General features: G+C 44.9%; 7 non-coding genes and 2 pseudogenes across 7 annotated transcripts; all 9 read left to right on the top strand.

Moving 5' to 3' along the window:
- The first annotated feature begins 1,021 nt into the window (after positions 1-1,021).
- Positions 1,022-1,215, top strand: LOC141211610 (U2 spliceosomal RNA). The gene has a single exon (XR_012281578.1). It is a non-coding gene; the product is annotated as a U2 spliceosomal RNA (small nuclear RNA).
- Positions 1,216-2,330: 1,115 nt separating this feature from the next.
- LOC141211278 (U2 spliceosomal RNA) lies at positions 2,331-2,521 on the top strand. The gene has a single exon (XR_012281257.1). It is a non-coding gene; the product is annotated as a U2 spliceosomal RNA (small nuclear RNA).
- Positions 2,522-3,636: 1,115 nt separating this feature from the next.
- LOC141211266 (U2 spliceosomal RNA) lies at positions 3,637-3,827 on the top strand. The gene has a single exon (XR_012281246.1). It is a non-coding gene; the product is annotated as a U2 spliceosomal RNA (small nuclear RNA).
- Positions 3,828-6,265: 2,438 nt separating this feature from the next.
- On the top strand, positions 6,266-6,473 carry LOC141211768 (U2 spliceosomal RNA; annotated as a pseudogene).
- A 1,115-nt stretch (positions 6,474-7,588) lies between these two features.
- On the top strand, positions 7,589-7,779 carry LOC141211255 (U2 spliceosomal RNA). The gene has a single exon (XR_012281235.1). It is a non-coding gene; the product is annotated as a U2 spliceosomal RNA (small nuclear RNA).
- A 1,116-nt stretch (positions 7,780-8,895) lies between these two features.
- On the top strand, positions 8,896-8,987 carry LOC141211869 (U2 spliceosomal RNA; annotated as a pseudogene).
- A 789-nt stretch (positions 8,988-9,776) lies between these two features.
- Positions 9,777-9,961, top strand: LOC141211672 (U2 spliceosomal RNA). The gene has a single exon (XR_012281627.1). It is a non-coding gene; the product is annotated as a U2 spliceosomal RNA (small nuclear RNA).
- A 1,115-nt stretch (positions 9,962-11,076) lies between these two features.
- Positions 11,077-11,267, top strand: LOC141211243 (U2 spliceosomal RNA). The gene has a single exon (XR_012281224.1). It is a non-coding gene; the product is annotated as a U2 spliceosomal RNA (small nuclear RNA).
- Positions 11,268-12,382: 1,115 nt separating this feature from the next.
- On the top strand, positions 12,383-12,573 carry LOC141211232 (U2 spliceosomal RNA). The gene has a single exon (XR_012281213.1). It is a non-coding gene; the product is annotated as a U2 spliceosomal RNA (small nuclear RNA).
- The last annotated feature ends 4,001 nt before the right edge of the window (positions 12,574-16,574 follow it).

Raw genomic sequence — 16,574 nt, 5'->3', positions numbered from 1 at the left:
TGCAAGTCAAGAATGGCTCCGCGGGCAGGTCCATGTCTCGCTTCTTCCTGCTTCCTCTTTGGAGGCGACTCGGCTGGGACAAGTGGGACAGCTCCTTCCCCTACAACTGGACGACGCCATGGTTCTACGGAGACGTCGTTCGATTTGTGGGGGAGCATCAACTGGAGGGACTCAAGCCCGACTTGTGGAAGCCCAAAACTATCCACAAGCTAATCAGAGCCAAGGATGACGTGGAGAACATCACAGGACTTCACCAGGACACGCTGGAGACTGTGTGGACAAATGTGTCGTCTGACAGGCTGACCAACGGGCACAAGGACTTGTCGTGGATGGCGATTCAGGGCGGACTGCCCGTCCGGTCATTCATGCATGCCCGGAACCTGTGCAAGACCCGGTACTGCCCAAGGTGCCCCTTCGTGGAGGAAACATCTTTGCACACTTTTTGGGACTGCGGATTTGCACAGCGCCTATTGACTGCACTTGAGGACGACCTGAGGAACTCTGTCCCCAGGGCGAGCCTATCGCACCATTCTGTGCTTTACGGACTCTTCCCTGGGGTTCATACCGTCGGAGCCATCCAGGAGGCTTGGCGCCTTATGAACTGCTTCAAGGATGCCGTTTGGGTCGCCAGGAACCGGCTCATCTTGAGGAGGGAGAGGATGTCCATCCAGGACTGCCACAGGCTGATCCACAGCCTGCTCAGAGACTATTCCATCATGGACGGTCCGGAGGACGAGGACGAGGACTAAACCCCTCCTCCCCCTCTCCCCTTATGTGTCTTGTCTTTCAATAAAGCTTCGGGCCTGTGATTTTCCCCTCCCCATCCCCTTTTTTCCAATCCCCATCCCTTATCACGGTTTGTCGTACTGTATTGATTGACATGCTTTTTCTTTCAGATTGAGTGTTTTGTGTAGCATAGGGGTGTGATGTGTCTAGTTAGTGCGTCGTATCCTCATGCTATGTAAATATGATGTAGAATTCTGTGTGTACTGGGCTGCGGCACTGTACACTGTCTGTTAACTTATTTTTTGTGCTAATAAAAGATATATTCAATCAAAAAAATCTGTTCTTATCAGTTTAATATCTGATACGTCCCCTATCTGGGGACCATATATTAAATGGATTTTTAGAACAGGGAGATGGAAAAAGAGCTTGCTCTGTCCACTCCACGCATTGACCTGGTATTGCAGTATCTCCAGGACCGGTGCACCCCTTCTTTAATGCAGTTTCTAAAATCAGAAAGAATTGAATTCAATGTTTTTTGTTCATTTTGCTTGTTTGTCGGATTTTGGGATGGACTCTTTGGCTTTGCTTTTCTTCTCCTCATTGGATTTTTCATGTTCAAAGTTGCAGAAGCCAGATTACAAGCTCATTTTGGTTCAACTTCAGCAACTGTGCATTGCATTGCCATGTAATGTGATGCAATGCTATCTTTCTAGCTCTCCCTTTTTACTTCCTTTTGGATAAACAGACATATTAGGCAAGTATTTTGGAGCTTTCACCTAAATAACTACAGGTGGTGAGATAAGCTGCACAATATAATTGACCTTTCAGTATATTGTTGCACACACACCATCTATTTAGCAAATGCCCTTGTTATCAACAGCAGCCTTTTAAACTCACCTGAGCTAACAGGTATGTGCGCTGGTTACTCTGCTGCGCTTAAAATTTCTTTTTTGGTTTGCTACAATGCCTTTTCTGAAACGTTGTCTCCTTCTGCTGGAACACTGACTTCTTTCATTTAATGCCTGCAGACTATAAAAGAGAACCCAACCCAAAAAGTTTGGTTGATTAGTCTGTGGCATTCTGTTAAACTGTTGCTTATGGCGGTCTCTGTGAGCTTCTCAGCGACATTCAGCCAGCCAGGTATCCTGCCTGCAGTAGATGGAATGTGGCAATGGAACGCTGGCTGCGCGTGTCATAATAGGCTCTGAGCCTTTATATACCTGTGCACAGCAGCAGCCACCTTCAGTCTGCTGCTGGACAGCCAGCAGCAGCAGCAGCAGGAGAGGTATGTAATCAGGAGCCCTCCTGCTAAGGGTAGACAGCTGCTCGTTCCACCCCACCCCCCGCCTTAATTGGTTCTCCTCCCTTCCAACGGTGTTGAGGCGGGTGGGAACAGCAGGGGGTGAAGGTGCTGTGTTTAAAGAGGTGGAGTTATGCAGATCTAAAACGCGTGGATTGCAGCAGCAGCAAGCCGAAAAGTGCAGGCATGTAAGGGATCTAGAGGTTGACAACATGTCTTCTTAACGGGAGTCCAGGAGCTCATCTCCACAAATGGACTTTTCAGGATCCTTGGGTGGCTCCGTAGTTTGAAACCAATTCTGGTTATCGCTTCTCGGCCTTTTGGCTAAGATCAAGTGTAGTATCTGTTCTTATCAGTTTAATATCTGATACGTCCCCTATCTGGGGACCATATATTAAATGGATTTTTAGAACAGGGAGATGGAAAAAGAGCTTGCTCTGTCCACTCCACGCATTGACCTGGTATTGCAGTATCTCCAGGACCGGTGCACCCCTTCTTTAATGCAGTTTCTAAAATCAGAAAGAATTGAATTCAATGTTTTTTGTTCATTTTGCTTGTTTGTCGGATTTTGGGATGGACTCTTTGGCTTTGCTTTTCTTCTCCTCATTGGATTTTTCATGTTCAAAGTTGCAGAAGCCAGATTACAAGCTCATTTTGGTTCAACTTCAGCAACTGTGCATTGCATTGCCATGTAATGTGATGCAATGCTATCTTTCTAGCTCTCCCTTTTTACTTCCTTTTGGATAAACAGACATATTAGGCAAGCATTTTGGAGCTTTCACCTAAATAACTACAGGTGGTGAGATAAGCTGCACAATATAATTGACCTTTCAGTATATTGTTGCACACACACCATCTATTTAGCAAATGCCCTTGTTATCAACAGCAGCCTTTTAAACTCACCTGAGCTAACAGGTATGTGCGCTGGTTACTCTGCTGCGCTTAAAATTTCTTTTTTGGTTTGCTACAATGCCTTTTCTGAAACGTTGTCTCCTTCTGCTGGAACACTGACTTCTTTCATTTAATGCCTGCAGACTATAAAAGAGAACCCAACCCAAAAAGTTTGGTTGATTAGTCTGTGGCATTCTGTTAAACTGTTGCTTATGGCGGTCTCTGTGAGCTTCTCAGCGACATTCAGCCAGCCAGGTATCCTGCCTGCAGTAGATGGAATGTGGCAATGGAACGCTGGCTGCGCGTGTCATAATAGGCTCTGAGCCTTTATATACCTGTGCACAGCAGCAGCCACCTTCAGTCTGCTGCTGGACAGCCAGCAGCAGCAGCAGCAGGAGAGGTATGTAATCAGGAGCCCTCCTGCTAAGGGTAGACAGCTGCTCGTTCCACCCCACCCCCCGCCTTAATTGGTTCTCCTCCCTTCCAACGGTGTTGAGGCGGGTGGGAACAGCAGGGGGTGAAGGTGCTGTGTTTAAAGAGGTGGAGTTATGCAGATCTAAAACGCGTGGATTGCAGCAGCAGCAAGCCGAAAAGTGCAGGCATGTAAGGGATCTAGAGGTTGACAACATGTCTTCTTAACGGGAGTCCAGGAGCTCATCTCCACAAATGGACTTTTCAGGATCCTTGGGTGGCTCCGTAGTTTGAAACCAATTCTGGTTATCGCTTCTCGGCCTTTTGGCTAAGATCAAGTGTAGTATCTGTTCTTATCAGTTTAATATCTGATACGTCCCCTATCTGGGGACCATATATTAAATGGATTTTTAGAACAGGGAGATGGAAAAAGAGCTTGCTCTGTCCACTCCACGCATTGACCTGGTATTGCAGTATCTCCAGGACCGGTGCACCCCTTCTTTAATGCAGTTTCTAAAATCAGAAAGAATTGAATTCAATGTTTTTTGTTCATTTTGCTTGTTTGTCGGATTTTGGGATGGACTCTTTGGCTTTGCTTTTCTTCTCCTCATTGGATTTTTCATGTTCAAAGTTGCAGAAGCCAGATTACAAGCTCATTTTGGTTCAACTTCAGCAACTGTGCATTGCATTGCCATGTAATGTGATGCAATGCTATCTTTCTAGCTCTCCCTTTTTACTTCCTTTTGGATAAACAGACATATTAGGCAAGCATTTTGGAGCTTTCACCTAAATAACTACAGGTGGTGAGATAAGCTGCACAATATAATTGACCTTTCAGTATATTGTTGCACACACACCATCTATTTAGCAAAAGCCCTTGTTATCAACAGCAGCCTTTTAAACTCACCTGAGCTAACAGGTATGTGCGCTGGTTACTCTGCTGCGCTTAAAATTTCTTTTTTGGTTTGCTACAATGCCTTTTCTGAAACGTTGTCTCCTTCTGCTGGAACACTGACTTCTTTCATTTAATACCTGCAGACTATAAAAGAGAACCCAACCCAAAAAGTTTGGTTGATTAGTCTGTGGCATTCTGTTAAACTGTTGCTTATGGCGGTCTCTGTGAGCTTCTCAGCGACATTCAGCCAGCCAGGTATCCTGCCTGCAGTAGATGGAATGTGGCAATGGAACGCTGGCTGCGCGTGTCATAATAGGCTCTGAGCCTTTATATACCTGTGCACAGCAGCAGCCACCTTCAGTCTGCTGCTGGACAGCCAGCAGCAGCAGCAGCAGGAGAGGTATGTAATCAGGAGCCCTCCTGCTAAGGGTAGACAGCTGCTCGTTCCACCCCACCCCCCGCCTTAATTGGTTCTCCTCCCTTCCAACGGTGTTGAGGCGGGTGGGAACAGCAGGGGGTGAAGGTGCTGTGTTTAAAGAGGTGGAGTTATGCAGATCTAAAACGCGTGGATTGCAGCAGCAGCAAGCCGAAAAGTGCAGGCATGTAAGGGATCTAGAGGTTGACAACATGTCTTCTTAACGGGAGTCCAGGAGCTCATCTCCACAAATGGACATTTTTCAGGATCCTTGGGTGGCTCCGTAGTTTGAAACCAATTCTGGTTATCGCTTCTCGGCCTTTTGGCTAAGATCAAGTGCAGTGATCTAGCGGTTGCTGCCTTGGTCTTGACTGGGAGGTGCTTTGGGTACCCGGCTCCTTGGCCTGGGGGGATCGCTACACTCTTCGGTGGAGCTAAACCCCCCTGCTGCTATTAGGGAGTCGGATTAGTCCCTGGGCAACGAGAGGCGATCACCTTGTCACCACACATAGCTGTGGGGGGTAACTGTCGCCACACATAGCTGTGGTGGCAACATTTGGAGGATTAAAACGAAAAACGGAAGGAAAACGGATTGTTGAGATGGAGTTTTGGAAAAAGAAGAGATGCTTACGTTTTTTTGTGAAACGGGAGACGGAAGAAACTTTTTTGGAAGAAAAATGGATTCTGGAAATTTTGAGGAAACATGAAGTTTTGGAGAAGGATATCTACTGTATGCAAGAAATAAAGCAAGGTAAAGTTTGTGATGTGACTCTAGTTTCTGAGGAAAAGTGCATTCATTTTTTCAAATGCTGGAGTGAAGAGGATTCTGGGAAAATTGGAGTAAGTGCATCATTCATGGGGAAACCGAAGAGTGTGATAATTTACATGGACAATCCGTTTGTGGAAATAGAGGAGATAATGGTTTTTTTGGAATCTAAATGTAAGATGGTAAAGTTTCAGAAATTATACAGGAACAAAGTTGGTATTTGGAACGGAAAGAGACGTTTTTTGGTGTGGACAACAGGAGAAGAAAATTTGCATAATGGGAGGATTATGGTAAACGGGAGTTCTGGGTATTGTTACATGGAAAGCAGCAAAGGAACTTTTGAAAAGAACTTTGGAGGACAAAAGGAAGATATTGGTGATAAAATGAAGAAGGAAGTTGATGCGATAATTATAGAGGAGAATAAGCAGGGAAAAGAAGTTGAAAGTTTAAAGGTGAAGAAAAAGGTAACGGTACAGGAAAATTGTGGATCAAGGAAAGTATCTGATGAAAAGAAAGAAGTAAAAGAGGAAAAGGGTAAAGTTTTGGAGAAGGTGGTGACTTTCAGAGATGATGAGGAAGAGTATGATTGGGAACAGATGCGGTTAGAGCATGAGGAGGAAGAAAAGAAGTTAAGGGGTTTTGTTGGGAGGAAAGTAAAAGGGAAAAAGGGGATATTTAGTTTGGGAAACCGGGTGAAGTAATGTCAGTTGTGATTTGTTTGGAAACTGTTGAAACTGTAAAGGAATTGTTATGTTTAACTTTATATATATTAATTCAAATGAAAAAATATAAATATAATATCTAAACACGATGATGGAACTAAAATCTTGAGTTTAGTGATATATGATTTAAGATTATAAAACTTAATTTCTGAGTGTTTGGAAAAAAAAAAAAAAAAAAAAAAAAAAAAAAAAAATCTGTTCTTATCAGTTTAATATCTGATACGTCCCCTATCTGGGGACCATATATTAAATGGATTTTTAGAACAGGGAGATGGAAAAAGAGCTTGCTCTGTCCACTCCACGCATTGACCTGGTATTGCAGTATCTCCAGGACCGGTGCACCCCTTCTTTAATGCAGTTTCTAAAATCAGAAAGAATTGAATTCAATGTTTTTTGTTCATTTTGCTTGTTTGTCGGATTTTGGGATGGACTCTTTGGCTTTGCTTTTCTTCTCCTCATTGGATTTTTCATGTTCAAAGTTGCAGAAGCCAGATTACAAGCTCATTTTGGTTCAACTTCAGCAACTGTGCATTGCATTGCCATGTAATGTGATGCAATGCTATCTTTCTAGCTCTCCCTTTTTACTTCCTTTTGGATAAACAGACATATTAGGCAAGCATTTTGGAGCTTTCACCTAAATAACTACAGGTGGTGAGATAAGCTGCACAATATAATTGACCTTTCAGTATATTGTTGCACACACACCATCTATTTAGCAAATGCCCTTGTTATCAACAGCAGCCTTTTAAACTCACCTGAGCTAACAGGTATGTGCGCTGGTTACTCTGCTGCGCTTAAAATTTCTTTTTTGGTTTGCTACAATGCCTTTTCTGAAACGTTGTCTCCTTCTGCTGGAACACTGACTTCTTTCATTTAATGCCTGCAGACTATAAAAGAGAACCCAACCCAAAAAGTTTGGTTGATTAGTCTGTGGCATTCTGTTAAACTGTTGCTTATGGCGGTCTCTGTGAGCTTCTCAGCGACATTCAGCCAGCCAGGTATCCTGCCTGCAGTAGATGGAATGTGGCAATGGAACGCTGGCTGCGCGTGTCATAATAGGCTCTGAGCCTTTATATACCTGTGCACAGCAGCAGCCACCTTCAGTCTGCTGCTGGACAGCCAGCAGCAGCAGCAGCAGGAGAGGTATGTAATCAGGAGCCCTCCTGCTAAGGGTAGACAGCTGCTCGTTCCACCCCACCCCCCGCCTTAATTGGTTCTCCTCCCTTCCAACGGTGTTGAGGCGGGTGGGAACAGCAGGGGGTGAAGGTGCTGTGTTTAAAGAGGTGGAGTTATGCAGATCTAAAACGCGTGGATTGCAGCAGCAGCAAGCCGAAAAGTGCAGGCATGTAAGGGATCTAGAGGTTGACAACATGTCTTCTTAACGGGAGTCCAGGAGCTCATCTCCACAAATGGACTTTTCAGGATCCTTGGGTGGCTCCGTAGTTTGAAACCAATTCTGGTTATCGCTTCTCGGCCTTTTGGCTAAGATCAAGTGTAGTATCTGTTCTTATCAGTTTAATATCTGATACGTCCCCTATCTGGGGACCATATATTAAATGGATTTTTAGAACAGGGAGATGGAAAAAGAGCTTGCTCTGTCCACTCCACGCATTGACCTGGTATTGCAGTATCTCCAGGACCGGTGCACCCCTTCTTTAATGCAGTTTCTAAAATCAGAAAGAATTGAATTCAATGTTTTTTGTTCATTTTGCTTGTTTGTCGGATTTTGGGATGGACTCTTTGGCTTTGCTTTTCTTCTCCTCATTGGATTTTTCATGTTCAAAGTTGCAGAAGCCAGATTACAAGCTCATTTTGGTTCAACTTCAGCAACTGTGCATTGCATTGCCATGTAATGTGATGCAATGCTATCTTTCTAGCTCTCCCTTTTTACTTCCTTTTGGATAAACAGACATATTAGGCAAGCATTTTGGAGCTTTCACCTAAATAACTACAGGTGGTGAGATAAGCTGCACAATATAATTGACCTTTCAGTATATTGTTGCACACACACCATCTATTTAGCAAATGCCCTTGTTATCAACAGCAGCCTTTTAAACTCACCTGAGCTAACAGGTATGTGCGCTGGTTACTCTGCTGCGCTTAAAATTTCTTTTTTGGTTTGCTACAATGCCTTTTCTGAAACGTTGTCTCCTTCTGCTGGAACACTGATTTCTTTCATTTAATGCCTGCAGACTATAAAAGAGAACCCAACCCAAAAAGTTTGGTTGATTAGTCTGTGGCATTCTGTTAAACTGTTGCTTATGGCGGTCTCTGTGAGCTTCTCAGCGACATTCAGCCAGCCAGGTATCCTGCCTGCAGTAGATGGAATGTGGCAATGGAACGCTGGCTGCGCGTGTCATAATAGGCTCTGAGCCTTTATATACCTGTGCACAGCAGCAGCCACCTTCAGTCTGCTGCTGGACAGCCAGCAGCAGCAGCAGCAGGAGAGGTATGTAATCAGGAGCCCTCCTGCTAAGGGTAGACAGCTGCTCGTTCCACCCCACCCCCCCGCCTTAATTGGTTCTCCTCCCTTCCAACGGTGTTGAGGCGGGTGGGAACAGCAGGGGGTGAAGGTGCTGTGTTTAAAGAGGTGGAGTTATGCAGATCTAAAACGCGTGGATTGCAGCAGCAGCAAGCCGAAAAGTGCAGGCATGTAAGGGATCTAGAGGTTGACAACATGTCTTCTTAACGGGAGTCCAGGAGCTCATCTCCACAAATGGACTTTTCAGGATCCTTGGGTGGCTCCGTAGTTTGAAACCAATTCTGGTTATCGCTTCTCGGCCTTTTGGCTAAGATCAAGTGTAGTATCTTTCGAAAAGGCGGTTTTGGATGTTGGCCGCCCTAGTAGATTGATACATTATGCACACTGGGGTTTAGGCGCTTGTTAGTACGCCAGGTGGCTAATATAGTCATCTGGTGGAAAGCATGGCCCCCCAGGATCGACGCCATTGGGCCGGGGAAGATCGAAAGCCCGAAGTGTGAAGTGCCCCAGGAGTGGTGACCCTGGGGTGCCTTAACTCACTGGGATTGGGAACCCCACTTGAGTTTATGGCACATTTGCACAAGCACTTCAAATTTTCTTTCTTCGCACACACCCTTATTCCGGGCCTTCTGGCCTTAGGATGGGGAATTTTTCAATTCCCGGTCGAAGGTCCGGGCAGTATTATACTGTGAAACCTTCACTATTTATTTAATTTCTTTGTCACTGTGTGTCCACTTATTCACGTGTGTCACGTCCTACTAGGATTTTGTTGGGATGCGGTTCCCTTACGGGTTCCTCTCTTGGCAGGTCTAGGGGGGGAGTGTGTGGCCATCAGGTTCCGCTCCCCCCTGAACCCCCCTGGCTCTCCTCTTTCGGGAGGAGAGCGTTGTTGGCTCCCCTCTTCTGGGAGGGGAGCACAGTCTTTGGCTCCCAGTGCCTTGCTCGGGTGAGAACTCGGGCAGGTGCTGGGGGTAAGATTGGGTCGCCTCTGGCTTCGGCTGGAGGTGGCTTTTTGTCCCTGTTCCTCGCTGTGGCCTTTTGGCTCGGAGGGACGGGGAATGGTTTGGGGGACCCTTCTCCTTTTGGAGAGGGTTTCAAGAAGACCAGCATCCTAGTGCACTTTTTTTGTGGCACTTGTCACTTTTTTAAGCGCACTCGGGTTTTGTACACGAATTCGGGCTTTCGATAAAAAAAAAAAAATCTGTTCTTATCAGTTTAATATCTGATACGTCCCCTATCTGGGGACCATATATTAAATGGATTTTTAGAACAGGGAGATGGAAAAAGAGCTTGCTCTGTCCACTCCACGCATTGACCTGGTATTGCAGTATCTCCAGGACCGGTGCACCCCTTCTTTAATGCAGTTTCTAAAATCAGAAAGAATTGAATTCAATGTTTTTTGTTCATTTTGCTTGTTTGTCGGATTTTGGGATGGACTCTTTGGCTTTGCTTTTCTTCTCCTCATTGGATTTTTCATGTTCAAAGTTGCAGAAGCCAGATTACAAGCTCATTTTGGTTCAACTTCAGCAACTGTGCATTGCATTGCCATGTAATGTGATGCAATGCTATCTTTCTAGCTCTCCCTTTTTACTTCCTTTTGGATAAACAGACATATTAGGCAAGCATTTTGGAGCTTTCACCTAAATAACTACAGGTGGTGAGATAAGCTGCACAATATAATTGACCTTTCAGTATATTGTTGCACACACACCATCTATTTAGCAAATGCCCTTGTTATCAACAGCAGCCTTTTAAACTCACCTGAGCTAACAGGTATGTGCGCTGGTTACTCTGCTGCGCTTAAAATTTCTTTTTTGGTTTGCTACAATGCCTTTTCTGAAACGTTGTCTCCTTCTGCTGGAACACTGACTTCTTTCATTTAATGCCTGCAGACTATAAAAGAGAACCCAACCCAAAAAGTTTGGTTGATTAGTCTGTGGCATTCTGTTAAACTGTTGCTTATGGCGGTCTCTGTGAGCTTCTCAGCGACATTCAGCCAGCCAGGTATCCTGCCTGCAGTAGATGGAATGTGGCAATGGAACGCTGGCTGCGCGTGTCATAATAGGCTCTGAGCCTTTATATACCTGTGCACAGCAGCAGCCACCTTCAGTCTGCTGCTGGACAGCCAGCAGCAGCAGCAGCAGGAGAGGTATGTAATCAGGAGCCCTCCTGCTAAGGGTAGACAGCTGCTCGTTCCACCCCACCCCCCGCCTTAATTGGTTCTCCTCCCTTCCAACGGTGTTGAGGCGGGTGGGAACAGCAGGGGGTGAAGGTGCTGTGTTTAAAGAGGTGGAGTTATGCAGATCTAAAACGCGTGGATTGCAGCAGCAGCAAGCCGAAAAGTGCAGGCATGTAAGGGATCTAGAGGTTGACAACATGTCTTCTTAACGGGAGTCCAGGAGCTCATCTCCACAAATGGACTTTTCAGGATCCTTGGGTGGCTCCGTAGTTTGAAACCAATTCTGGTTATCGCTTCTCGGCCTTTTGGCTAAGATCAAGTGTAGTATCTGTTCTTATCAGTTTAATATCTGATACGTCCCCTATCTGGGGACCATATATTAAATGGATTTTTAGAACAGGGAGATGGAAAAAGAGCTTGCTCTGTCCACTCCACGCATTGACCTGGTATTGCAGTATCTCCAGGACCGGTGCACCCCTTCTTTAATGCAGTTTCTAAAATCAGAAAGAATTGAATTCAATGTTTTTTGTTCATTTTGCTTGTTTGTCGGATTTTGGGATGGACTCTTTGGCTTTGCTTTTCTTCTCCTCATTGGATTTTTCATGTTCAAAGTTGCAGAAGCCAGATTACAAGCTCATTTTGGTTCAACTTCAGCAACTGTGCATTGCATTGCCATGTAATGTGATGCAATGCTATCTTTCTAGCTCTCCCTTTTTACTTCCTTTTGGATAAACAGACATATTAGGCAAGCATTTTGGAGCTTTCACCTAAATAACTACAGGTGGTGAGATAAGCTGCACAATATAATTGACCTTTCAGTATATTGTTGCACACACACCATCTATTTAGCAAATGCCCTTGTTATCAACAGCAGCCTTTTAAACTCACCTGAGCTAACAGGTATGTGCGCTGGTTACTCTGCTGCGCTTAAAATTTCTTTTTTGGTTTGCTACAATGCCTTTTCTGAAACGTTGTCTCCTTCTGCTGGAACACTGACTTCTTTCATTTAATGCCTGCAGACTATAAAAGAGAACCCAACCCAAAAAGTTTGGTTGATTAGTCTGTGGCATTCTGTTAAACTGTTGCTTATGGCGGTCTCTGTGAGCTTCTCAGCGACATTCAGCCAGCCAGGTATCCTGCCTGCAGTAGATGGAATGTGGCAATGGAACGCTGGCTGCGCGTGTCATAATAGGCTCTGAGCCTTTATATACCTGTGCACAGCAGCAGCCACCTTCAGTCTGCTGCTGGACAGCCAGCAGCAGCAGCAGCAGGAGAGGTATGTAATCAGGAGCCCTCCTGCTAAGGGTAGACAGCTGCTCGTTCCACCCCACCCCCCGCCTTAATTGGTTCTCCTCCCTTCCAACGGTGTTGAGGCGGGTGGGAACAGCAGGGGGTGAAGGTGCTGTGTTTAAAGAGGTGGAGTTATGCAGATCTAAAACGCGTGGATTGCAGCAGCAGCAAGCCGAAAAGTGCAGGCATGTAAGGGATCTAGAGGTTGACAACATGTCTTCTTAACGGGAGTCCAGGAGCTCATCTCCACAAATGGACTTTTCAGGATCCTTGGGTGGCTCCGTAGTTTGAAACCAATTCTGGTTATCGCTTCTCGGCCTTTTGGCTAAGATCAAGTGTAGTATCTGTTCTTATCAGTTTAATATCTGATACGTCCCCTATCTGGGGACCATATATTAAATGGATTTTTAGAACAGGGAGATGGAAAAAGAGCTTGCTCTGTCCACTCCACGCATTGACCTGGTATTGCAGTATCTCCAGGACCGGTGCACCCCTTCTTTAATGCAGTTTCTAAAATCAGAAAGAATTGAATTCAATGTTTTTTGTTCATTTTGCTTGTTTGTCGGATTTTGGGATGGACTCTTTGGCTTTGCTTTTCTTCTCCTCATTGGATTTTTCATGTTCAAAGTTGCAGAAGCCAGATTACAAGCTCATTTTGGTTCAACTTCAGCAACTGTGCATTGCATTGCCATGTAATGTGATGCAATGCTATCTTTCTAGCTCTCCCTTTTTACTTCCTTTTGGATAAACAGACATATTAGGCAAGCATTTTGGAGCTTTCACCTAAATAACTACAGGTGGTGAGATAAGCTGCACAATATAATTGACCTTTCAGTATATTGTTGCACACACACCATCTATTTAGCAAATGCCCTTGTTATCAACAGCAGCCTTTTAAACTCACCTGAGCTAACAGGTATGTGCGCTGGTTACTCTGCTGCGCTTAAAATTTCTTTTTTGGTTTGCTACAATGCCTTTTCTGAAACGTTGTCTCCTTCTGCTGGAACACTGACTTCTTTCATTTAATGCCTGCAGACTATAAAAGAGAACCCAACCCAAAAAGTTTGGTTGATTAGTCTGTGGCATTCTGTTAAACTGTTGCTTATGGCGGTCTCTGTGAGCTTCTCAGCGACATTCAGCCAGCCAGGTATCCTGCCTGCAGTAGATGGAATGTGGCAATGGAACGCTGGCTGCGCGTGTCATAATAGGCTCTGAGCCTTTATATACCTGTGCACAGCAGCAGCCACCTTCAGTCTGCTGCTGGACAGCCAGCAGCAGCAGCAGCAGGAGAGGTATGTAATCAGGAGCCCTCCTGCTAAGGGTAGACAGCTGCTCGTTCCACCCCACCCCCCGCCTTAATTGGTTCTCCTCCCTTCCAACGGTGTTGAGGCGGGTGGGAACAGCAGGGGGTGAAGGTGCTGTGTTTAAAGAGGTGGAGTTATGCAGATCTAAAACGCGTGGATTGCAGCAGCAGCAAGCCGAAAAGTGCAGGCATGTAAGGGATCTAGAGGTTGACAACATGTCTTCTTAACGGGAGTCCAGGAGCTCATCTCCACAAATGGACTTTTCAGGATCCTTGGGTGGCTCCGTAGTTTGAAACCAATTCTGGTTATCGCTTCTCGGCCTTTTGGCTGAGACCAAGTGCTTCACAGCAGGAGGTTTCAGTTGAAGGGCACTCAGGTACCCCTCTCCTTGGCCTGGCAGGATCGTCCACTTCGGTGGGCTTCACCTGCCTGCTGCTATTAGGGAGAGGGATTAGTCCTAGGGTAACGGGCAGCGATCCCCCAGCCTTCAGGTGCTTTATCTCAAAGCTCTGAAGGCGCAGATTGCAGGCGGTTGCAATTTGCATTTTGTTGCGCCATACCATGGAGGTTGACCCCAACCTCGTGCCTCTATATGCGAGGCTTAAGAACACCATAAGGGTCCGATTTACGGCTGGTGGTTCCGATATACGGAATCTGGGATATGTAGTCCAGGACGTGCTTGAGAAACTGCTCCACATCAGAACCAACGAAATCCTTTCTATCCAGGATTATCCTCGACGTGGAGATTATGATGTAACCTTTACTGGCGAAGGTATTTTCAAAGATGTTTTGTCCAGAGTTAAGTCGGTAGAAAATAGCCCTGGTCTAAAAGGGATTCAGATCATCGAGCACGTCCTGGATGAGGTAAAGATGGTGGTTGTGAAAATCTTCTCACCCTTCATAACAGCACCAGAGGTTATTTCCTTTTTGTCAGTTTATTTTAAAAGTGTGAAATTGATTGGGAAAGTGTTGAATGAGTTTAACATCTGGACCTCAAAATGGAAGTTTTTAGTAAAATGTGAAAGAGACCCTAAATTCCCTGGAGGTGTGAGACTTCCTCCAGCTCGATTTAAAATAGGGCAAACTAATGGGGATTTTTTTTTCTCAGGAATGCCACTTTTCTGTAGGTATTGTGGTCTCTATGGGCACTCTAAGGATAGTTGTGGTGCCACTTGTAGAAATTGTGCCAGTACTGAACATGACACAAAGGAGTGCCCAAATGAAAAAAAATGCTCTTTTTGTCGGACACCTGGTCATTTCTATTTTTCTTGCCCTCACAGGTTCAGAGAGGATGAACAAAAACAAAAGGAGAAGTCCAAGACATCCGGGAATGGACGGGCCAATCAGACCACCCCTCAGGAGGAGGAGCAACAACCTGGATTCTCGGGAGGTGATAAGGGCGCTTCAACTAGTAACAATCCCTCCGAGTCAATGACAGGTAACTCACAGGAGCCCAGGAGCTGGCTGAAAGACCATAAGGAGGCCAAAAAAGAGCGCCAAAAGGCTGACACCGAGCCCAAAATTCCCACTGGGTCTCACGAGAGCGAGGGCGGTACGTGGCATTTGGTGAGGTCTCATAATAAGAAAAAGAATGGTTCCGTGGAGGTGGCTAATAGGGAGGAGATGGATACATCCCCTCACGGGGGTGTAGACTCTGGAATCCCGAGGTCCCGGGGCTCTGCTGCTCCAGGTGGGGCCCCGAACCTGGCTGCCTCCGGGGACTCTGAGGCTCCGCCATGTGCGCAGCCTGCCCCTGTGTTACGACCCTCTGCGGGTCAGCAGGGGAGTGCGGAGCCTCTCGGAGACCCACCTGACGAGGACGAGGACCTAAATGGTCAGCCTATGGAGACCCAGTGTAACCTTTCTCTCAATATCCTTCCGAGCTACACCCCAGTAGCGTCGGGTCTTAATTTAAGTGAATGTTCCTTCTCCGATGATGAAGACTCTTTGATAACGGTGGATTCAGAAGAGGGCGTTGGTGAAAGTCCAAGTGGTCTGATCCGTCCATCGGATAGGTAAAGTCCAGTTTTTGTTTCTTCCTAACCATTTGTTATGATGGCTGACATTAGTGGTGTTTCCCTCAATGTGAGAGGCATAGGATCCAAGACCAGAAGAGCTACTGTTTTACATTTTTTAACCTGTTTTACAGCTTCTGTTTTCTTTTTACAAGAATGTCATATCCCTCATAAGATTTCTTACAAAAAATATAAGGAAGAGTGGAAACATGGTCCATCGGTCTGGTCTGGATCAAATGCAACCGGATCAGCCGGGGTAGCTATACTTTTTAAGGGAAATGTGTCTATTGATTTTATCCAAGATATTTTACCGGGTCGTATTCTTTTAGTTAAGGCTTTTATTGATGGGACAAGATGGCAGTTTTTAAATTTTTATGGGTCACCTGATAAAAATGAAAGGGCTGATATGCTGGAAATTTTACCTTTATTTATTAACATTTCTGAACCTTTTATCCTGGCAGGTGATTTTAATTGTATTTTAAAAGGCGAAAGCCGACGCTCCGGTTCCGTGAGTAGAAATTATGACAAAACGTCTGGAATGTTAAGCAATATTATAAATGATTGTAAATTAACTGATGTGTATAAAGAATGTAACAAGGATAGCCCTATAGACGCTGGTTTCACCTGGAGCAATTCTACATGTAGCTCCAGGATAGATTTTGTTTTAGGTTCAGAAAAAATACTGCCAGTGAAATGTGAAGTTTTAACTAATATTCTCTCAGATCACAAGGTTTTATCTTTTAGAGTGAGGATTAATGGAAAGAAGAAATGTGGTAAGAAATCTTGGAAATTGAATGTGTCCCTTTTAAAAGATCCACAAATTTTATCGGATTTTATTGAGTTTTATGTAAACTGTAGAAAAAGGAAAAACCCCAATATTTCTTTTAGCTCCTGGTGGGATAGAATGAAAATAAACATTAAAGATTTCTTTATAAAGAAAAGCATACAAAAAGCTAAAGAAAAGTTTGAGATCTATAATTTTCTTAATATCAGGTTACAGACATTGTACAAATTCAAAGACAATGGTCTGGATGTAGGTAATGATATATTGAGTCTTAAAGGAGAAATTTCAAAGTGGTTGGAACAAAAAGGAAAAGAACTGATTTTTCGTTCAAAGGTAAAACACGTAGAAGAGGATGAGACTTGTTCCAGGTATTTTTTTAAGAAAAACAAACAGG

The sequence above is a fragment of the Phyllobates terribilis genome, unplaced genomic scaffold (assembly GCF_046119375.1).
Source record: "Phyllobates terribilis strain yellow unplaced genomic scaffold, ASM4611937v1 Scaffold_170__1_contigs__length_4071412, whole genome shotgun sequence".
NCBI classification, from domain to species: Eukaryota; Metazoa; Chordata; class Amphibia; order Anura; family Dendrobatidae; genus Phyllobates; species Phyllobates terribilis.
This window is presented reverse-complemented; position numbering and strand designations above follow the sequence as displayed.